The 24,142-nt window shown below is 46.8% G+C and overlaps 1 long non-coding RNA gene across 2 annotated transcripts in view; it reads right to left on the bottom strand.

Moving 5' to 3' along the window:
- Positions 1 to 3,344: 3,344 nt before the first annotated feature.
- LOC121075403 overlaps positions 3,345 to 24,142 on the bottom strand; it is a 34,881-nt gene continuing 14,083 nt past the window's right edge. Inside the window, exons 3-5 of one of the 2 annotated variants that reach the window (XR_005822952.1) lie at positions 23,975 to 24,110; positions 7,447 to 7,631; positions 3,345 to 5,531 (exon numbers count right to left, since the gene is read on the bottom strand). This is a non-coding gene — a long non-coding RNA (uncharacterized LOC121075403). Of the gene's footprint in view, positions 5,532 to 5,593; positions 7,632 to 23,974; positions 24,111 to 24,142 lie in introns of those variants that run through there. The other variant, XR_005822951.1, reaches the window with a different exon arrangement.

Raw genomic sequence — 24,142 nt, 5'->3', positions numbered from 1 at the left:
AGCTCCCTGCTGGGCACTGACGTGGTGGGGAAGGACTTCAGGAGCAAGCCTGCCAGCTTCCAACCTGTGGGGTATTTTCCTACAGTAAAAACCCCACAGCAGTACAGGGCTGGCTCATGCTGCAGGCACTGACCCCACCAGCAAACAGGCCCAGGGAAGGGACGAAAACAGCACAAGGAGCAGTGCCACAGCCTGCGGGGACAGCCCAGCGCCCACCAGGGGACACGTGGCCAGAGCCACCCGTCCTATGGCACAGCTGCTGGGAAGCACACAGGTGCGACTCACCCACGGGACACCTCTGCATACAGCATCTCTGCTGTGTAAAAGCTTATTTATTGTCTTTTTTTTTTTTTTTTTTTTTTGTCCTTTCTGTTCCTTTTTGTTTTAAAAGACAAGACTGCAGATCTTGTCTATCCCAGGAAATACGTTACAAAACTGCAATTTGCCTGTCTTGGCTCTCTCACCCTAGCATTGACCCTAACGGTGAACTCCCATGAATAAGTCTAATCCTGTTTTTCATGTTTCCCCAGGTAAATGAATATTTATGAATCATTTCTCCAGAGCCAAAGCATGGCCCTTACAACTGGCCATGATAGTTCAATTTGTTTTCTTGCCAATTCTTGGAATTGTTTTTTGTTGTTGTTGTTTTTGTTGTTCTTTTTGAAACTTGGGAAAAAAAAAAAAAACTCTCATTCCCAGTTGGTTCTTATTAAAGTATGTTTTTTTTTTTTTTCCTAACTCAGCTGGTGCTTGGAGACTTTCCAATCGGCTTGAATGATTAATGTGGTGCCACTGACTTGTTTTGTGTTTGTATTTAAAAAAAAAAAAAAAAGCACAATTCATGTTTTCCAAAGAGCCAGTTAGGTATCTCTGATTGACCATGCAATGTAAGTTTTAAATTGTTCTTTGTGTGCACAAAATGTATAGCAAAAAGGAAGCATTTCCACGGAGATGAATGGAACAGTCAAGGTTAGAGGCACAGGCTAAAAAGAATACCGCCTCTCAGTGAGCTGCGCATTAGACTATAATCATTACAAAGCCAGGTCTTAATATCCTACATTCATTTAAGGGAGGAGATTTGTTCTTATGCCTGCTACTTATTTAGCTAGTCTAAATTCGGTTTGAATAACAAAACAGCTTTTCCAGTTTAGCCGTGCTACCAAGTCAAGGTCATTCCCCTTAGAGAAAGATCAAGATCCTTTATAAGGGGAAAAAAAAAGATGACTCTCGCCCCAATTGATCTGCTGAACATAATTAGCGAAGGGTAAGAGATATCTAAACACGCTCCCTGGTTCATCGACTTGCATGGGTGCATTTTGAGTGGGAAACAGAAGGAAGTTATGCAATTACCTCGAGAAAAAAAAAATGTTCCTTTAGTGGTATTTGGAAATCAAATAGAGTTGTGAAAGGGGGGAGGATCCTGATGGGCTCTTACAAGCTGTGCGTTTGTGAGTCAATAAAGCGGTAAAGAAATGCAGCTCTATTGATTTGCATTATGTGCTACTTCCCAGGTGATAGCTCAGCCTTTTATAATGTTTTCCATCCACTGTTTTCATATTTTCTGTAGAAGTTTGATAGCACTTACTAGCACATATTTATTTAGAAATAATAATTGTTTGTGTTTAAATTCATTAGACGAAGACAGGCCACTGTAATCCGCTCACTCAGGGACTCCTTGGAGAAGTGTGCAGGAGCTACCCCCAGAGAGTTTAACTTTCACAGGAGACAAAAGATGTCACGTTATAAAATCCCACTCAGCAGAAAACATTGGATTCTTCGCAGTGATTTTCTCCATATGGCGGGGTGAGTTTCGTTAAAGCCTGAGAGTGAAGGGCAGCTTTCCCAGATTGCCCTGCTGCAAAAAGAAAGATCATTACCAGGGATGCAGAGATTGTTTCAAGGGTTACAATTACTCATGGTATATTAAGGGGGGCTTCTCTGCATATGTATTATGTATATAGACATATGCACACACACCCTCAGTCCCCTCCAGCTAAACAGCAAGACCCCGACACATTCCAGTGTGAGGACACCTGAAAATGGTCTGTGAGGGTTTGGTTTCTTTTAAATTCCAGCTCCTGTTTTATCCACTGCAACATTAACCAGTCAGCTCTATAAAAATACCTTTTTTATAAGCAGCAAGCTCAAAAAATGCAGGTGGCTCAGCACTGTTGGCTCTGCAGAGGACCAAAGGTGCTCCTGCATCTCCACGATGCTCATGGATAAACCATGCTTGCTCTGTCGGGAATTAATTCAGTTAGCCTTTTCCAAGTGGTTTGTCCCAGGTCACAGCAGCATCGCAGTGACCTCCTGGGCACTCGCTTGTCCTCTCCCCAACCCCCGCCCCAGGGCTGGGCTGCATTCGGTATGCCCATTTTTTCCTGTTTCTTTTGCTATCTCAGCCAGATTACCGATACAGGGTGCAGCTCCCCACACCTCCTCTCCCCCGTCTGGCAAAGAGGATTCAGTGGGGTCGCATCACCCTTACCCACAGCTGGAGGAGATGCTCAAAGAGGGCAGGATGCTAACCAGAACCCAAACCTTAACGAACCATTGAAGAAAGACACTGCAGGCAGTCGTGAGAGAGCCCTGCCTTCTCCTCTGGCACATGCACCAGGCAGCTCTGGCAGCATATTTGCTGGTTATCATTGCTGTAAATCAAAGCAAAATTAGCATAATTGTTCGGGTCCAGGGTTTGTTTTTACTGGGGTCATAAACAAGCTGATGACATGGGTTTTTCTTTACACCACACTCTAATTGTGCTGGCAGCCTAATTTCCAACACCCTGCTCACCTCTGTTCCATCGCAACCGTGTTAACACCAACCTTCTTCGAAAGAAAACCAATTGTTCCACGAACGCATCTGAATTCAGCAATATTTCTGTCAATCCAGTGGGCTGTCTTTACTTCTGCCTTCCTTTAGGAGACAATCATTGCCTGCTGGGACTTTATGCATAGATTGCTAACTTGCTGTGCATACACTGATGCAAAGAAAGAGCTTTGTAATTTAAATAACAGACTGTGGAATTGATGACAGACACAAACACGGTCATTCACCCAGCTGTAGAAAACTGCAACTAAGGCTCCAGCAGGAGGGAAAAGGAAACATATTGCTTTCTTCAAGGACCAGAAAGACAGCCTGCAGCCATGGCTGTCTCACGTAGGATGCTACACTTACACATGCAAAATAAAGCAGCACACAGTGATGCCCAGAGGAGAAGAGGTTTCGCGGTGTCCTGGTCTGAGCAGAAGAGACTTCTTCTGTATACTCACCTAGCTGGATCTTCAGTCCAGCTCTGCCACAAAGTGGAAATGCTCCTTCTTGCAAGGAGACTGAAAAAAAATGGGATTTGCAAAAATCCTGGTGTAGGCTCCACAGTCCCTGGAAAAGGCAGTTGAGGAAGCCTCATCTGCTCAAGGAAGGCAGCAGTTCCCTGCTGGGCAGGATCACACCCGATGACAGCACCTCTGCAAAGCAGAGAAGCAAGGAGCTCTCTCAGCCTCCAAACTGAGCCTTTTGCCCCAGATACACCACGATTTACCCCCAGTCACAGGCTCCCCAGCTGGCAGTGGGTCCTGCAGCCACCACGATGCCTGCTCCGAGCATGGACCTGCAGCTGGTGGGGAGCACCAGGAGCAGCCCCGACAAACAGCCCGCTGTAAGAGGGGCACACTGCAGGAGAGGCCCTGAGGGACTCCATCAGCAGGCAGAGAGCCGGGGAGAGCCCTTCTGCTGCTGGTAAAGGAGAAGAGGGTGCAGGTGGACAGGAGCATGGGCCAAGGCTGGGCAGAGTCCATGTTGTGTGTCAGCGACCCGTGTCAGCTACCTTGCAAAGGATGACAAGGCTGCTGTGGACAGTGACAGCAGGACTATTGAAAATTATTGTAAATACCTTTCCAGGTGAAATAAGCCTCCTTAATCTGCTGTGTCTCATTTGCATAGCAAGAAAGACTTTTTTTACAAAAAAAAAAAAAAGATAACTACATTTTCTTTTTGTAAGGAAACAAAGACTCTGACAAGACCCTTAATCATCAAATCAGTATAAACAACATTACAATACATTAGACTTGGAAATGCTAAACTGTGATTATGCAACAACTAATTAAATTAGTACTGACAGCTTTCAAAGAGGAGGAGAAAAAGACGTGGTATATCCCTTGTTTTCAGAGACAATTTTTCCTAAAAGCAGTGAAGACAGACAAGCTGTAAGCACTTTCCATCTGGGAATGAGAATCCACGCAGGAAACACCCACAGCTGAAATGCAGCCTCTGCTTGAACTTGGGAAACTCATTTTGTGAGTGGGAGCTGAGCCCGGTCAGCTGTGAGTGGTAAGCAACAAGTTAAAGTCCTCCTTAAAATGAAAGCCAGGGAGTGTGCACTGGAAAAGACTAATTACAGCTGCTGTGCCACTGAGCGGGAGCTACCACTCTTCTGGCAATAACTTGAATTTCATTGTTTAGGAAGATGAAAGCCTTCACTCGGCTGGGGAACAGCATAAAAACAATCCATAAACAGCAGCAAAACAAACTGTCGTTATTCAGGAGTAGCATTAATACCCTTTTGAGGTTTTTAAAATAATTCAGGGTTGCTATGCAACACAGGTCCCAACCCAATTCCAGTAACAGCAACAAAGCAAATCATCTGCTAGCTTTGGTAGGACCCAGAGAGCCGCCCCAGGGGGCTGCCCCCAGCAGGGTGTCCCAGCTCTGCGCCTCCAAGAGAACCACAGGAGCACACATCCTCAGCACCCCGACCACCGCTGTGCATGGCCCATCCCAGCCAACAGCAGCGGTTGTGGAAGCAGGAAAACCTCCCAAACCCAGCCCTTGTCCTGTGCAATGCTTGTCAGCTTGTCAAGATGCTGTTTTCTATAAATCATGTTAATTTGCATGTTAATAATACCCAAAGCTGTGGTTTGGGAGGAAGAGAGGAGACCTCTGAAGTCTTGTCAGAACCGGAAAAAATTCAAAATTCCCAATATGCTCAAAGTAAAATCCTCCCATTAATCTTCCTTGCGGCTTGTGGCAGCACCCTCTAGTTCCACACCAGCATCTCCTCTTTGGGAGCTGCTCGAGCGTTTTGCTCCTGACAGCCTCCACGGTTGTGGTTTTCCTTTTGATGGCAGAGGTCCCACCTGCACGCGCAGGAGCGCAGCTCGCTGTAAGGAGCGCTGTGCCCTGCCAGCAGCTCGCAGCACAGCCAGCCCACGGGCTTCCTAGGATCCAAATGGGAGACGCTCGCTTCCCCATGTGGAGGCTGTTTGCAGTTAGGAAACCGTGCTTTCCTCCTCCTCACCTGCTCAAACCGCTGTGCATGGACACAGCGCTGGGGGCTCGGCAGACCCAGCCACCCTCCTAGCACAGATTTTGGCTTTCCAGTGCACTCTTGTTTGTCACCTTTTGCTTTCAGATGCAAAAACCTCAATTCAAGGGTTGCACGTGGGCACGTTCCTGTGATAACTGGATGAACATATGGAGAGAAGTGGGTGGAAGGAGGCCAGGCAGCTACGTGCGCTTATCTGGGAGGAAAGCTGTGGAAGGAGGGGAATCACACTACTAGCATCCTTGCTAATACCCATTCATCACCAAAAAATAAAAAAAATAAAAAAATAAAAAAAAAGGAAAAAAAAAGTTTAAATCAGTTTCCTCTGCAAATGTCAGCAGCCAACAAGCTCAGCCACCCCACAACACAGCAGGTCCTTTTGCTTTAGCTTGCCACACCACAGCACAGCAATCACAGCACAGCGTGCAGGAGCAGTCTGAAACTTCAGCTTAGGTAACAACAGAAAACAGTATTTTCTGTATTTTGATTACTTGGTAATGTTGGCCTATGTCATCAGCTCAGGCAGGTACTTGCCATGATATTCCACAGTCAGGGCTGAAGTAAAAGTTAAACTAAAGCTTATTTTTTTCTTCTGAGTCTTTGTACTGGGCCACATCACATCCTTGCCACGCTGCCCAACCAATTCATTTGTGCCTTAAAAGACAGACAGACAGACAAGTCCTTCCCCAAAGGGCCCCTCCTGGCACAGCCAGCATGGGAGCACCAGGGACTTGAAAACAATAATTTAAAGAAAACTCTACCCGGGCTCGCAGGCCTGCTGTACCTCACACACATGTAGAGGTGTATGGATAGGGGTTCTTCCTCTGCTTCCCCCTTCCCAGAGCTCATGGTTGGGCATTTTCTGATGTGGTACTGGAGGTGGTGGTTCAAGGCACCAGTCCTCTCCACAGTGCTTCCACCTGGGCCGTGAAGGCACATGGACCTCACAGGTTTGTTATGTGCAAAACACTCAATTTTAAGAGCCACCGAAGTCAACTTTCTGTCCTTCTAATATACACTGGATAAACAAAGTGATCGTAGAATAACAAAGAAATATAACCAGCGCCAGAAAAAGTCCTGCAGCCAGCAACTCTCTCCTGCATATTTTATCTTATAATCCACTGCACTAATACTTAACCACCACACCAAGCAGGTGGAAGTTTGAGGGCCATTGAGCACTGTGAATTTTCCCAATGCATCACAATTACCAAAACACCTGTGCTAAATAACTTTGCGCTGAGCCACTGTGAAAATTCACAGAGTGCTCAATAGCCCTTGAAATTTCTCATTTCTAACCGGGGCTGGAGTGGCTGAGCGCTCACACATTACACCGCAGCACAAAGCAGGTAAGGACACTGGTTCAAGACCTCGTGAAGGCCCCTTTCTTTGCGGCTGGAAGTTATGCCGTCCCTGTGATTTTCAGGCTGCTCCTACTTTGTCTCCGCAATTACACTCACTTGGAGCTGGGTGAACTCATGTGTGAGCAGACTCCAAATATTGCCATGCTCCCCTGTCCCTCCTTCCCTGCCCAGCACAGCTGCCTGTCTCAGGACCTCCCTTTTCCTCTTCAATAGACAGGGAAGGTGTCCAACTAGCGTCACGTAAACCCCATGGGGCACAGCAGGCTGATCTCTGTGCTCCCCATCCCATTCTCTTGGGGTGTCTGGAGCAGGCCCAAGGGCTCAGCCTGACCCCAGGACATGCAGCATCTGAAGGCAAGCTTAGCCCTGGGATGCACAGAGGCTCAGCAAGGGCAGCCAGGGGCTCTCTGACCACAGCACAAGACATGCACATACCGTGCTGTGTCCAGCTGGAGAGGAGGCTGAGAGCAGACTGGAGAGGTTTCAGGCAGCAGAAGCAAGAAGAATGGGAGGTTGATAAACAGCCAGGAACTAGAGACATTCAATCCATTTAGTCTGTCCCCAGGAAGGTGAAGAGGTGACTTGAGAGTGGTCAGCAAGTGCCTACGCAGAGAGAGGAGTAATAAGATGAGGCTCTTTAATCTGACAGATGAAAGCATCTTGAGACCCAGTGGCTGGAAACCAAAGGCATTTCTACAGAGAAATAGAGTAGGTCTTGGTGCAGAACAGCTAAGGCAATTAATTAACCACTGGACAATGTACCCGAGGAGACGGCAGATTCTCTGTCACTTCAGCTCTGTTGGTTGGACCTCTGTGGGACACCTGGGCTCCACCAGGGCTCCAAGGTGGGGGCATCACACAGGAAACTTCCGTGTGCCTGCTATCAGGGGCTGCTTTTGCGTAATCAGTCCAGAACAGGAGATCTTTGGAAGCCAGCAGTAGCAGCCCTTAGATACAAATAAAGAGGGGAAGAAAAAAACACAGAAGTGAGAAAATTTCAGAAAAAAACAATGCATCTCATCAGAGGTCCCCTGGAGCCTCACAGGGAAGTGCCAGCCCCTGTTCTCTGCCAGTTTGCTGCTCAGAAGAGAGCAGAGCAAAAGAAAACCATCTCCACACAGAGAGAGGCTGAGCACATCCCCTTCATGTCCTAGCCCTGCTTTTCGCCATGAGGGCTATGAGGTAACAGCACACAGTGACTGTTCTCCACGTGCTGGGTGCTCACCAGCCACTTCCAGCTCACCTGTAGGACTTCTACAGCCCAGCCTCAGCTTCTCAGTACGGGTCACTTGCTGAGAACTGCTGAGACAGTGAAGTCGGACTGCTATAGACAGCCAGTTAGTACAACAGCTATGAACAATACAAAGTATAATAAAAATTAGAAAAAAAAAATAGGTCTATCATACATTGAAAACAGACAGGAAGGACCAAATCTTCAAATGGAACGAACCAAGTTAGCCATGCAAAATTCAGTTGATTTTCACTAGTTCACGCCTACAGTTTCCTAATATCACAGCAACATAACAAGGACCCAGTGCTGGCCTGAATCAGAGCTGAAATCTGCTGGGATCTGTCAAGGAGGCAGGAGCAGGTCACATAACTGCCAGGACTAAGTTCAGGCTGCCCAGCAGACTTTGAAGGCTCTCATTAACCCTCTTATTTCTATAAGCATTACTCACAGACTCATCAAACCAGCAGGCAGAAGAATCCCTGTCACTGCTCATCCTTGGACAACGGGGTTATCTGACCTCAGTGCTGCTTCACCAGTTGTCAAACAGCTGCCCAAGCAGTAAGGCAATTTAAGCTTTCCAGAGATTTTGGTTTATTTGTTGGTAGCAAACAGAAGAAAAAAAGAACTGCTTTGCTCTGACTACATAAGAAACTTATTTCACTGATTACATTTTTTTTTTAAGCAACTTTAAATGGGGGTTGTTGCCATTACTCATCTGATAACCACCCTACTGCAGCCAAAGACCACTGTAGATGGTTCAGAAGACTCATGACTTCACTATGACGCAGAGACAAGGAACACTCAAAGTCTCATTGTAATTATAACAAATCCAAGTGACCTGAGCCATTAGGTCAATGTCAGTAAAAGCGACTCTCAAATGCATGAACTGGAAGGCTTCCACCAACACCATTCCCTCTCCAGGAGCAAGAGACCACCCCAAATGTCAGTAGAAGGTTGTTTAGTTTTTAATTGGTGCCTGAGCTTTTTTTGGCTGGTTTCTGAGTGATTCCCCCCTCCTTTCCGATCAGGAGAGCTTTCAAATCTCACATCGAGGGTTCTCAGGCTCTTTGTTCTTCAAGACTTTAAAAACAAAAATAAAACCCCGCATCTGCAAACAGTCACACAGGAAGACAGCCAAAATCTGATTGTGAGCATTAACATTTAACTACTGCTGTATTTCACTGTGTGCCTGCACGTCTTGTACAAAGGCAGACACCCTTATGCTCCGTGTCCCCTGGAAGTAAGCAAGTACACATGCTCCATTCATAATTAATGGCCCAGCTTTTCCAAAAGCACTAACAACTGCATCTGCCTGTGTCTGTGTAGGACTCGGCCCTAAAGGTTTGGCTTCACCAGGCTAATACTCTGCCTGCAAATTAGCCACATGGAACATGCTGGAGCCAGCCTTTGACACCTGGACCCCGATGTACCCAAGCCAGCAAAAAAAACCACACTCATCCTCTGAAACCAATGCTGGCTTTGCTACCCATGTCAAGGGTGGTGGCTTTGGGCTTCAAATATTCAGGCCTCCAAGGTGCTCAGTGCCTAGGATAGGGACTAAGCCCTCTCAAAGCCTCAGGCAAGCTGAGAGCCCTCAGCACCCCTGCAGAACTGAATTACTACATTATTTCAAGCCATCATACCACCTGGAGGACAGACGGACACACAGCAGAGCTGCACCTGCACTGGGCAGTCAGCACTTCAGCTCTCAGCAGGGCAGCAGCAATGCTCTGGGCAGGTAGCTTGCCACTAATAGGCATTGAAAACCACCTGGAGATGGGCTGGCTGGATCTATTTACTTGTTACCCTGCCCATGGAGTGAGATATGCCCTGAGTAGATTTGCTTTGATGAGGGAACCGGAGGGAAAGCCTCCCCAAAGCAGCCTCCCTGCTGCCAGAGGACTGCCTCCAGTGAGTTTTTGGCTTTTAAGAGGAGAAAAAAGTGTTGGCTAGTGCAGACACAACCTGAAAATAACCCTCCATTCCTCCTCCTGATGGCTTTTATTTGTGCTTCTCTCAACACAAGAAGACAGAACCGCCTCCTGTCCCGTCGTGAAGTTTCTCAAAGAGGAAAAGAGAAGGCTGTGCTGGGAGGCTCAGGGGCTGCCTGCTCTTGTCTACCATCCCCTGGGTGCCAAACCTAAAGCAAAAGTTGAAACAGGCCCTGGGATTTGGCTATACGTTACGACATGAAACTTCTCCGTAGCTATTACTGCAAGTTTTACTTGACTTTTCCACCCATCCCATGAAGTTACCCTCAGCAGCAGGAATGGTTCACAGGCATGCCAATCCTTGCAAAATACCCGTAACTGAAGATTTAGAGAGGGAAACCTCTGAAAAATAATATCTACAACTTTAGAAATAAAACTTCTTTGTTAAGATGCCCCAAGCAGGTCAAATAGACTTTGATCAAAAGAAAAATACGCCCCAGTACCTTTGCTCTGCTTTTACCTCTGTGTTGTCTGTGTCTCATTTCACTCGTTCCTCCCTTACTTTGGAATGATTTGTGAAAACCTCTAAAGGGATGACATGGAGGGAACAAGGCTGGATAAAGTCCTAGAGTATTTGCCAAACTGACAAAAAATACAGAAGAGAAAACATCAAGCCCAGCCAAGTCAAATATCAATCTACTTTTGTGTGCTTTGTTTCATTAAGTTTACTTTATGATTCATTTGTAACCAACTGCGGTGGATAATGAGTACTTGCATCACAAACCTCTGTGTGCTTAAGAAATCCCTCTCCCCATGCAGGGAAGGGCTGGATAACAACAACAGAGCCCTCTCATTTGAAAAGCCCATGGTGGTCCAAGTGTGAGTGGAGATCTTTCAAGCATCACTGAACTGAGAGCTCCAGCAATGAAGCAGTCACATCACTGCCGAAACATTTGAGCCCCGTGGAGACAGCCCGTCCCATTGCATTCAAGTCTGCCAAGATGCCCTGAAACAACATCTCTGAGCACGCAGTGGTTTTGGGGCAGCTGCCTCCCAAGCAGACAGCCCAGGAGATACCCAAAGGCTGGTGGGTTGTGTGCAGCCAACAGCTCTCCCAGAGGACACCGCCAACCCTGTCTCAAAAGTCACAGGACAGCAAAGGTCAGAGGCAGCAGAAGTCTGAACGCCTAATCCACTGATCTTGGTGGTCATCCTTCAGCACAGGGTCAGGTCTAGATCTACCAGGGACTCTCCACCTGCACTTGCACCTCCCCTCCTGCCAATCCCTCTGCTCGTGGGAGCTGCTCCGGAGCTGATAACTGCTCTGCTGAGAGAGCATCTCCCATACGACAGACAACTAGAAACAAGCTGATCCAGCAGGAAAAAAAGCACCCAGGACTGAATTGCAGGCAGGCTGCAGGTGTTCGGGTAATTATAAGAGTTTGGCAAAGTGTGGGAACAGCACACACTCCTAGAACGACAGCGCAGGCTTTTATACTTTCATTGCACATCTGTGCATCAGGAACTCAGCACCCCCGCCCCAGCAGTTTGAATGTGCAGGAGAGCCATGGGTGAAGATTCAAATACTCAGCACAGAGTAAGCAGGGTCACAACCCACCCTGCTCTCTTACAGCTCTTGGAGTTAGACGATGAGGATGGGAGCACGTGAGGTGAACCTACAGGTGATTTTACGGCACCATGGCCATTACAGAGCCAGGCACCATGCTGCAGGGAGCCTGCTCCAGCACAGTCCCCACTGGACACCTTCAGCTCTCTGCTGATTGAATCCCTCGTAGCTGTTTAGGAGATGGAGCACAGCACGTATTTTGTCCATTTTGCAGGTTGGCCCTAAGGGAATGAGCAGCCAAGAGGAGAGGTTTCCTCTTCCTCTGACTCTTCCCTCTCCACTTATTTCTTTGCTTTTTCCCCTGTATTTTCTAACAGTTTTCAATTTGCAAGAACTTCGGTGTGACACTACAGGTTCTTTCCCACTGCAAGGCCCCAGCAATAAGGCAACATTTATCACAGCCTGTATTTCCCCTTCTCTGCTGAAGCAGAATTCTCTTGTGGAAGGCAAAGCCACACAGGTTTACCAGCTTTCACTTTTCTGTGCATCCTGTTAACACACCTTACAGTTTCCCGCTCATTAATCCTGCAAAGGAGCATTTACAATGTATTTAAAACGCTTTTCCTCCTTTACTAGCTCCCTGTGGTGCCGTCCAGATCCCAATCTGAAGAGCAATCAATAAATAAGCTCCGTCGTCCACCGGGGTTCCTGGCTACCCAATTAGAACAGCAACCCTCCACATGCTGTTTTATTATACAGCGGCAGCAGTCGGCTTTGGCGCGGCTCTCAGTGCCTAACGCTGGTTTTAGATGTTTGTATTTGAGCAACAAAGCCCGGGAAGTCAGCAGGGCTGTTCTCTGCCAAGCTACATAAAAATTCACCGGAGTTTCCATCACACAGCACTTTGGCCAACTGGTTGCGTGGGGGTTGATGGCGGTGTCATCATTTTAATTGCTCGAAACAGTGAATGGGCGGATTTCTGGCTTGTCAAGGACATTGTACGGAAAAAAAAAAGAGACATTGTTAATCTCTCCAAAGCCTAGCTGGTGAGCAGGTCCTTAAAGCTGTACAGTGAACAAAGAGTACTTGGCAAGCAGGCAGCGAGGGGCAGCAAGACCAGGGCTCAAAGGGACGGTGCTGCCGGCTGGTGAGCTCCTCACACTGAGAAATAAACAACATTAAACCCCCTGCTGAGAAGGAGCACAAACAGAAGGTGCTGCTCTGCCTCATGTGGTCTTCAGAAAGAGGGATATAGTTTATTGGGATACCACGAGTTTACTTTGTGGACAACACCAGCAACTGCTGGTGCCAATGGGGTGTCAGCACCTGCCTCCATCCTGTGCCTGGCCTGCCTAGTTTGCAGCCCCCCTCTGACGCCATCCTCCTTCCTTCTGCAATCACCACAGGTTCTCCAGGACAAGGGTTGTTTAATATACACCGGTGTCATTTTGATGCTTCTGGATGCTATGCCTATGAAATTAGAATAGCAACTAGTAATTGTTTCCAGACTTGGGATTTGTCCTATTGTTTTAAATAATAATAATGGGGTGTCATCAAAACTGGAAGCATCAAATGCCCAGATATTGGGAGCAGAAGGGAGAGCATCGTAGTACATGCATACCCGTGACTTGCTGTCATCATAAAATGCTTGGATATTTCAGCAGCACACAGCTCAGACCAGCAGCCAGATGGAGGCACGAGGCAGAGCCAACCCTTTCCCGAGCAGCACATTGCCTTTTGCAAACAGCCTTAAATACTTCTCACCCACAGAAGTAAGGGAAGCACATTTGGAAACAAAGGGTGATGGTGGTCACCCAGCAGGGGACAGCATTATCCCAGGTGAGACTCCTCTGGAAGCGCAGCAGGGATCATTACAGAACTTGTTTGTCCTTATTTAAGCCTCCCCACCTCTACCAGGAGCCCAGCTGACCTGCTGCTACCTGGTGGGTAAGCACAAATACAAGAGACTCGTTACCCTGAGCTAAGGCACTGCAGGTCACTGTGCCTCCCAAGAAGTGAAATGACAGAAGAGAAACATTTTCCTGTTTCCTGAGAGCAGCAGCTGTTCTGCACATCCATAAAGCAGATCTCTAAGTTATTTGCCCTATACAATAAATAGCCAGCTCTAACTAGCTGCCAGCTTAACACTAGCAAAGATGCTCTATTCTTTCTTCGGTCCTATTTTTAAGCAGTTACATAAGGAGAAAAGACATAAGGGACTTAAATCTGTGGGAAGTCTTCATGACAGAACACATTCCTTCCACCTGCATTTTGCAGATAACACTCTAAATTTACTTTAAAAAAGAAAAAAAAACTTACTCCCATTCATTTTTCTGCTGTGCTACTCATGCAGTGAATGAGGCATCAGTAGAGACCAGGCAGAGCTGCAGGTACCTCCCACAGGTGGCTAGATCATCCTCCAGTGACGGTCTCTCTCCAACAGCTGCCCTCCAGCTCACGCCTGCACCTCTGCATTCTTCTCTTAAGCAACCAAGTGCATCCTTCTGGTCTTGCTTTGGAGTGCTGAGCCCTTAGGTGATGCACATCACACTTGAATTGTCTCCATTAGCAGCCTGGCTACTTCTAATAGATGCTTGATTTTTATTTTTATTTTTATTTCCAAGTCACAGAGCAGTCAGATTGGCAGAAGCAGCCAAGTAACAGTCCCCAAAAGTTTAGTGGTAAATGGGCACAGATGAGGTAATTAAACTAAAGGGAGTCCCTGCAGAATGGAGACATGCCGGAGAACCAGGCAGCCCCATCAAAACAGCGGCCATCAGCCAAAGATTTGTCCAGAGGAGAAGGGAAAAGGCTCTGAATCTTTTGCAGAAAAGCCACATGCAGCTGTAAGGAAGGGCAGCTGCCCTCCTCAGGAGGCATTTTAATCGGGGAGACCTTTGTTGGCTTTTTCCCCGCAATCTCTGTACCCTATGATAGCGCTTTGCTATATTTTCACCTGAGACAAGGCTGATCTCCACGCCAACCACCAGTGCCAGGACGTGACACCCTGCAGAGACACTGAATAGTTGTTTGCCAGGGCCCTTTCACACCTCCCTGGGAAGCAGCTGGTGCCACCCACGCCTGAGAAAGGCTCCCAGAGGGGATGAATTACTGGTTTGATTAAGTCTGGCAATTTCTAATGTGTTGGACCACAGCAGAGACATGCTCTGGATCCAGAAGATGCACAGCAAAGGCTGGGCATGGAGCTTGGCTACATCACACCAGAGGTTTGCAGGGAGCAGTTAGCTCGTGCCTTGCTGTCCCAGTCAGCAGTAGGGCATGCCACCAGGCGTCTGACCAGGGAGGTCTCCCAAATTAGTAAGAAGGTGTCAGTCTCCTGCAGGGTGGCACCAGGACCACCCCACCCCTGCTGCTGCAAACAAAAGCCAGAAAGTAGCTGAGCAGAACTGTGCACCGTGGAACTGCATCTCCCCAACGCTGCCAACACAAGGCTTGGGCTGGATCTGGAGACCCCAAACCTGCACTTCCCAAACTCCCCTCCATGCTGCTGCAGCACCTGAAAATCTCACAGCAGCCGAGCTTGGTGACAAGGAAAAGGACTGGCATGGGGTTGGCCCTGATGCTGTGCAAGGGATTAAATAAACACATAAGTGCTGTTCTGGGAAAGGCCTTGAGTACTGTTCTCCTCTGCATCTCCTCATCCCGTGTTAAGCCCAAACTCTATGCAACTGAATCTTCGCTGAACGGAGCCCTAAATAAATAAATCAATCATTCTCCAGCGTGCCCCGGTGCTCTATCTGTCACTGCCTGCTGAGCTGCCGTTTCCACTTCCCCTGGCCTCTCCCTCATAGGCTCTTATTGACATTTAATGGTGATGGGTGCAGGTGGCTGTCCCAGGGCTCCGCAGCCCAGCAGGCAGCACCCCACAGCGCTGCGCACCATCAGGAGCCCCCAGCCACAGGGCTGCACACTGCGCTAATGACCACGACAAATCACTGACAATGCTCAGCTGGTTCGCACCAAGCTGCTCTGATGCTCCTGGGTGATACAAGAGGCACTGCGTCAGCTACAGGGAAACAGTCATCCCTTGTCCCCAAACACCAGTCAAACCCCTCATCCCGACATCCCCTGCGTGCACTGCAGCTGGGAAAGGCAGGACTACTCCACACTGCTGCACCTGAGCTGAACTGAGAAGGGCGAAATAAAAAAGAGAGTGCTTCTCCCTGTGCAAAGGGACACAGAGGTAAATCTGTAGGGACCAAGCCACCCTTGTAGCACCACTTCATCCACAACCTATGGGTTGCAGACAACTCCTATAAAGAATTAAGCCACATGCACGGAAATGCCAGCATTTTCCCACCTTTCCCATACATGACTTTCAATGCATGTTACCAGTGCAGAGACCTCAGCATCCAAACAGTCACGCCTGGAGTTCATTCTGGGTCTATGCATGTTTCCAAGAGAGAGCAAAAGCCCTTCACCACAGAGAGAGAAATATTTGGCCAAGCTCCCAGTATTTCACTGGACACAGCAAGGAACAACCCAGGGAGATGTATTTTGTGGCTTTTTTTTTCTAATAAGGTCAGGCCTCAAGGTATTTTAGCCGGATTAAGGGTCTGCAATCACATGCCTGGGCTTTGGTGTTCATGAGCTGCTGTCTGCTGTGCAGGGCCTGAGGCCAAATCACTCACTGCTGTACTGGAGCTTCACCTCTTGTGCAATTAGCTCAAAATTTCTGGAACAGCACAGGTGGCCTTGTCGGCGGGAGGTCTTTACATGTGGTGTAAAGTGGAGCTGGGCTCTGAGGGACTGGGTGAGGGGATCCCACCACTTTGGGCTGCCCAAGGTCCTGGGAGCCGCCAACAGGATTTCAGTGTTGGCTGATGAGAGAGGGAAATCACCCCCAGAACGAGGGGAGGCTGCTGAGGGAGGGCTGGGGACACTGCCCCACTATGTAGGCAGATGGTTCCTCTTCACCCTGCCCTGGGAAGTTTTCTGCACCAGGGTGAACCCCGGAGAGAAGCACGAGGGAAACACAAACCCCTAGTATTCAAGAGAGAGAAGGGAAGAGGATGCCTGAGTTTTGGCCCAAAATAGGGGTGAGAGGCATCCTCTGAGGAGGATTTAAAAGAGACAAATTGCAAACACCCAAGAGTAAATTAAGCTCCCATCAGTCTGAGCAGTCTGAAAGGGCATCAGCTGTGCTAAAATCCCCGGGAGAAGTAAACTGGGGAGGGGCACAAAGAGAACTGCTGGTGAAAAAGGCACACCACAGACAAGGTGTGAAGACCTGCACGGCCCTAAAGGCAGCTCTCGTCTTCTCCCCTCAGCCCACTCTCCCTGCAAAAATCTGTGTCACAGGACTGTGAAAAGCGGTGTTCGCTGTAAAGTTTTCAGTGGAAAACAAAACAGCTTTCATGGAGAAAAGCCGCTTTAAAGGTAAGAGACAACTCAAAGGATGACATATCCTTACTGCCTGCTGAGGAGCTCCAAGGGGAACCCCGGCGGAGGAACTCACCGCATACTGAAGTGCGCCGAGCACACTCCAAAACACACTCCACATCACAGGGTAACCTTAGGGGGAATAGTTTTGAACATCCAGAATTAGACATTGCTAATAAACATTACAAGAGAAGAGATGCTGGCTTTTAATGTGGCTTCCACCCGGGGACTGGTTTGCACAGGTAGGAAGGAATGTCACGTTTGTTGGCATTATTCACCAGGAGAGAAGATGTCAGGAGCATCCACTGACAGCACATTTCTGCCTTTCAGGGGTGTGTGTCAGCCTTCACTGAACTCCACACCAAATTCCAGACAATACACAGGACATTTATGAAGCACCTGGCCAGCACTACTGCCCAATGGTTCACTAGACTGCAAGATCTTGAACAATTTCATTTTCATAGGAAAACATTAAAAATCTGAATTTGAGTGCAAGATTTAAGTTGTGATATCAGATGACAACCAACTCTACATATCTACGTGGAAACTTCCTATCTGTACACCTCTGTCCCATGCAGGATAACTTCTGCAGCAGTTATCTTTTTGGTAACAACAAAATGCAGAGCTTCATTCCAGGAGAGAAATCCATTAAGATGTGGCATGGTAGAAAATTTTAATCACAACACCAGTTTCAAATGTATGACCTGCCAGCCAACAGCTCCACAGTCACTGAACAGGGCTCTTCTCCATAAATGCTCACATATAAAATAGGCTGAAACAAAGCTACTGACTGACCTGAAATCAAAGTGTCCCCACATCCATTCATTTACATATCACATTGGAGGCAAAGGTTGTGCTTTATTTGACAGAATCAGAACAAGAAACTTAGCAGAAAAGGAAAAAGCTTTACAAGTATGCCAAATTATCAGACTACCAAGGAATAAAACCTTGTCATATATCATTCATGCACTACATACAGGCTTCAGACTTCTGTAGCCTCTTCCTCCCTTCCTCAGATCTCAAAGCTGTTTGCAAACATAAATGAATAAAACCTCTCACCTCCCATGAAGTAGGTGATTTGTTTTTATTAATACATAAATGAAAAAGGAAATTAATTAAGGAATAGAAAGGGCAAGAGGCCCAAGATCACACAGCAAGAGCACTTTAATCACCGTATCCTGGCCACTTAGGAGTAGCACTCGCATGTTAATGCCTTTCTGCTCTCCAACAAGCATTTGCCATGGACCGTGGGTCCCAGCTAGCTTTGTGGCTTTGTTCTCACTGGGGACATGAAGTTTTTCTTCACATTCACACCATCACACCTCTGTCCTCTGGTTTAATTATTATTTATGCTGAATATAAATAGCAAAGGAGATGATCCTAAGATGAATAATGAAAAGACAACAAGAGACAAAAAAAACTGCTCCAGTCAGCGAGTATCCTACCTGCTTTATATTAAATATGTCTTAGCACTGGGTCTCTGCATACCAGAGGAGGAAGGGTGAGTTTTAGGGCCATTGCACAATATGAACTTCCCCAATGTATCACAGTTACAGAATCTCCTGTGCCAAATAACTTTGTGCTGATCCACGGTGGAAATTCACAGTGTTCAACAGCCCTTGAAATTTCTAATTTGCACGTTCCCACAGAGGAGCAGTGCAGTGGGTGCATTTCTGGCTCCTGTGCTGCACCTTGGACATGGGATCAGTCACTCTCTGCAGCCTGACCCCGAATTTTTTGGCACTATTTTAATTATTAAGCAAGGCATAGCTATCTGCTTCTCTATTTGCATCTAGCACTTCTAACGACAAGAAAATACATCCTTTTTAAATGCTAGCCTAGTGAGTGGTATTAAGAAAAGTGCGAGCTATTACACGTGCAGATTTCCAAGCAATTAGTCACAGAGGCAGGAGCACAGACACAAGATTAGCTCCCAAGTCGCTGCTGCCTTCTGCTGCCCCGCTGCACCAGCAGCTTGGCACGGAGCCGAGAGGTGAAGGCAATGCTCTCGTGCCGGAGGGATTCCCAGCACCCACCACTCACAGCAAGAGCAATGCCCCTCGCTCAGCACCTCCTGCAGCTCTGCAAGGCTTCACACCACACAGGGGTGGCCAGGGACTGGCCACCGGGCAGGACTCGAAACGTTTTTAGATATAGAGAAACAAGAGCTTTCCACCTCTGTTTACCTGCAACCAACACGATCCTACTGAAGAGAAATATCCCCTGTGGATAAAATACTAAGTGTATGTAGAAAGGGAACACTAACAGCTACATTCTGCTCATGCGAAGATTTCTTCCCCCGACAGTGCTATTCTAGATGCATCACTGCATATTTGCAGTGGAAGATGAAAATACTTCTGGCATTAAAGATAGTGACATTCTTAATTTATCTCACGTGTGGGAAGGTGTGTGTGGGAGGAGTGAGAGCAACTCTCAGGAATACGTCCTACATAGTTTAATAAAGAAGAGTACACATTTCCCCTAGGATTTTATTTTTTTAATAAACCTCAAAATTGTAATAGAAGATTCTTTTCAAGAGTTTAGAAAAAAAAATAAACCAAGGGAAAGAAATCTGATTCCACTTTCCATTTTGTAGGGTTTTTGAGTAGTGTGTATGTAGAGAGATGAAATTATAAAAAATGGAATCCAAATTATTCTGCTCTTAGAACACTCTTGAACACTTACTCAGATCTGCTCTCCAATCTGAGTATCTTTAGATTTTGGATTGTTCCCAATTTTAACATGTCTGTGGCTCCAATTGCATTGTGACAGTGAGTACCTGTGACTGAAGAGCCTCCAGACTGTTCCTCGGAGGGCAGCGGGGCCAGGGAGAACCCACCGCCACAGGGCCTCCACGCCAGACCCCCAGGAGAAGCCAGGTCTCCTGCGGAGACATGGAGCACTGCTTGGTACGAATTTCCCAGCCACCTCTCCCAGACGCTCTTTCCCTGCCTACACTACACCCTGCTCCGCAGCCATGCAGGCTGCCCTGCACAAAGAGTACGAGGACCTTGAGCAGCTTTCCTTGTGGCAAATTTCAGGGGAAGGGTGCCAAGGGCACAGACTGGTCCAGATCCACCCTGAGACACAAGAGCTACAAACCATCTATTTTCCTCTGGCTGACAATACATTAGCAAACCTATTTTTCTTGCTCATAGATGTTCACAGAAGACCTAAAGATAGTCTGTTATTTTCAACAGAAAATGCAATTTGCTTCCCTAAAAATATCAGTAGTGCAGGCTATGGAGAGTTTGTTTTTCCCCAGTAATGCAATTTTTCATTATTGCCCTGGATTAAAATTAAATTGCTAACATAAGGACAAGCAGATGAATCCATGGTTATGATAGCATAGCAAAATGTCAATACAATGCTTGTACACTGTATGCTTCTTCAGTATTTAAAGATTCTTATCCCTAGAATAATATAAACTGAAAAACATTGTGAGGCTCTCACACTATTAAACGAAACAAGGCTACTTCTGTTGCTTCCCTTCTGCGTGCTGACTTCAGACAGGCAGTATATAATGTTTTGAAACTGCTTTTTCAAGACTGCTTTCTGGGTTTGCCCGCACAGGGAGTCAGCATAGTTATTGTTTGAAAAGAGAACAGGGCTGTGGTTTTTTGTGCCTGCAAACCCAACAGCAACGTTGGCAAAATACTGATAAAAATGCTAGAATTGTTTACCAACCCTAGGCAAAATAAGCCTATTCTAAACCCTGACTTGAAGCATCTTTGCAGCAGGGGCAATGTCAACTTTTGGTGAGAGGGGGAAAAAAAAAAAAAAAAAGCAACTCAAGCTCTGATATATTTAGCAAAACAATAATGACTTAGCAGGTCAAAGGAATTGCATAATCTCCAGTTCCATGTAAGAACATGGTAACTGAGAAGCAAACTGCTCTTTCAGAGGAGGTCAGACTCATGTTCTTCCAACATGTTTTATAAAGACAACCTTTGCTCTGAAGATCTCTTTTCTCTTCCCATGGCCGAGGTTGTCGCCAAACTCTACTGAATTTGGCTGAATCCCATTGCCCCACACCTTCCCCCAACCATAATCTGGTGCTGACCCCTCCAAACCCATCCAGGAAAAGCTCCTTTACAAACCCTGCTTCTGCCCAAGTAGGCCTCTTCCTCGGTTTTCTGTTTTAGCTGGAGAATAGTCATTTAATTTGCAAAATATGTATTTTCGCACTTGCTTCAAAGTAGTTTCATCACTAAGCCCTAAAGCCATACATGGGAACAGTGATTGACAGAAGAAGGTTACCAGCAACAGTCACTTTGAACCAGCTAAGTGAGAAGCAGTTTTGATGGAAATGACACACGTGCTGATAATTTCCTTTCTTCTTAGGCACCATGTCCTGGGGGTTATTCACTGCGCTCTGCACAGATGCACTTTCCCAGTGGGATCACTGGCCGGTACGGACACTCGGCAGTCCCCGAGAGAGAACTACCACGACAGCAGGATTAAAGCCCGTGAAGCTGCATGAAATCAGCCTCTCAAGTCTCTGAACTCAGTGCAAAGCCTGTATTGCACACATTGCAAACAGCCCTGGTAGCCCTTAGGCTCTCTCAGGAGATCAGAAAGGAAACCACAGCTTTGTTCTAGCAAAGGCATAAAGGGCTTCAGAAGTCACAATACCAAAGGGCTCTGCAGGCACGGGCCATAGTGCCGCATTTTGTTATCCACTCTCACCTTGTTGGAAACACGCTGTTGGCTTCTAAGGAAAAAAGGATAGGGATTAGGTTTATTTCTGCGGGCTCAGTTCTTGGTTTCTTTACTTTCTGGTCAACCATTGAGGCTCATGCTTCTATATATCGCCACCTGAAAAATAATAATCTAAAATTATATGGACAAAAAATATCACTTCTTGTTGTTGTTGGAGTCTCAGGGGAATGTGAAATGAAGAAATAATTCTGGACAATTTCTGCTCTTTCTGTAATGAAAAAAGTAAATGGAAGTATCAAAGTGACACCTCCATCAATTTAGAACTAAGGAATCGACTTTTCTTGTCTCAAGTCAGAAAACTGCAAAAGAAAATATTCTGACAACCCCAGTTTAGAAAACTGCTATAGGAAAAGCAGCTACTTCATTCCTCAATGCAGCCTTTTAACGTATAAGAAACATTATATTATACAAACTAATATGCCTGCTGAGTTATGCTCTATTTTACATTATTCATGCCTCACTTTTCCTTGCTGTTCATTCACTAATTGAGCTTCTGTCCTTCATTATTTGTACAACAGTGTCTCAGGGGATCCTCTTGTTCTCTTTATAAAAATATAACTTAAGTGCTCCCATAAAATAATTATGCTTTTGTATTAACTTGTATTAATAGGTGTGCTGTAACTGCATGGCTGGATCATTAAATACACTGAAGACGACACATGGAGCACACAGAAAACTTGTGTAGTGTTTACATAGTCTTCCCACATATTTTGCCAAAACAGCATTGCTCCGAGTCCTGTGATGTGCTAAACAACAACAAATTTGAGCACCAACAACACCAAGCCTCTAGAGCAGAATTACAGAAATGCAAGTGTTATGTATCATATATCATATGGTTGAGATCTTCAAAAGAAAGGATCCTCATGTTCCTGAGTTGCCCATCAGAGTACGATGCTCCCTGCAGGAGAGCTGGAGCATCGATGCTCCACAATTACACTTGACGAGCCGCCACCATCTGCCACATGCAAAACACTGGCAGTTCAGAAACGAAGGCTCTGTACTGAGAGCAGCTATGCAAAGGCTCAGCCATATCATGCAAGTCCTGACAAGTGATGGAGACTGCCTCAGAGAGTAAAAGTAATTGCGCGCGTTGCAATTTATTGGCTCGGGTATTTACGCCTTGATTACAACTAACAGTGTGTTTATATCTATTTTTATACTTCATCTGCATGCTTGGTGTTTCCCAGACTCTGTCCTTCAGCCCCCGCCCAGCTGGGGGAGCACACGGGTGCTGCACAGAGGTGCTGCCAGGGCAGCACCGGGTTCCTCCAAGGGCTGCTCGCTCCCACCTGCTACCAGCAGCCCCGTAGATGCCACACTCACTCCAATTCCCTCTGCACACACACACACACACACACACACCGGATTTGGTGCTTTACTTGCAAATGAAGGCAAAGAAATGTGATTGCAGTGACAGACTGCAGGGTTTCACTGTGCAAAGTACACTGGTTACAGCTGCTACCAGTGAATTTCAAACTAATAATCAAAGACACGGCATCTTTTCAAGCAAACAGTCAGAAAATACCTTGATGCTAATTTCCCAGCCCCTCCTTGGCAGCTCTGCAAGGAATTCACCACAGGTTTCTGCAGGGATGGTAGTGGGCAGGCTGCAGGTGGGTTGCAGCGGCACAGGCTGTGCCACAGCAGAGCTGGCCCCGGGACTCGCTGTGGGGCCTGATTCTGAGGCACACACCTCGGGTTGTACTGCTCTTCACAACGCAAACGAGTGGTTTGGTTCCTAAAGCAGTTCTTCACACATTTCAACACCTGACTTACATGTGGCACACCCAGTGAAGCTGTACTACACCTTACATTAGCACTGTAAGGAAATGAATATATATATATATATTATATATATACACACACATTGCCTTGTTTTTTTTTTTCTCAAGTCTGTCAGATCGCTACATTATAACAGAGAGGCTATTACGGACAGGTTTAGTTAGCTGTGCATCATTTCACACCTTCATTACACTCTTTACCAGGAAAATGGATTGCTTTTGAGCCTCTCTCCATTCTCATTAAACTTCCACTCTTGTGAGGTGTCAGTGCTGTAAAACGCCTAATGCGGCCAGTTAATTATAACACCGCTCCCTGCTTTACCCTTTTCAATTACTACTTCCACTGGCTGGAGCAGCCAAGCTCCCACTTTGGGTTACCCAGACCAAAACTAACATGGGAGACCAAGGGGCGTCCAGCGGCCAGAGGAAAACATGCCCACGCCAGACCTGGGAGAAAATGAGGTGAATTTCCACCAGCAGGACATGACATTTCTTGGAACATGGAAGGGGGAGTCCTGCGTAGGCAAGGCTGGAAGATGGAGGTGCCACCTAGCTTTCAACCTCCTTTACTAATGCTGGTAACTGCAAGGCAGACACTACAAACCTTATTAAAGAAGCCTTCCTCGGAGCTACTCAGGGTAGTAGCAGTACTTACCAGAACAAGTACTGGCAGAAATTAGCCTGAAATCACATAAATGGCTGTAATTTCCGCTTCGCGACACGAGCTGTCTGATAGCTACGAGTTAATTCTCTTCTTGAGTGCTGCAGTGTTCTTTCACACTTGGTGCGACCTGCAAAAAAACACAGGCTGGTGGCAGCTCCC

The sequence above is a fragment of the Cygnus olor genome, chromosome 10 (genome assembly GCF_009769625.2).
Source record: "Cygnus olor isolate bCygOlo1 chromosome 10, bCygOlo1.pri.v2, whole genome shotgun sequence".
Taxonomy (NCBI): Eukaryota; Metazoa; Chordata; class Aves; order Anseriformes; family Anatidae; genus Cygnus; species Cygnus olor.
Note: the sequence above shows the minus strand (reverse complement) of the source record. Positions and strands in the feature narration are given on the sequence as shown.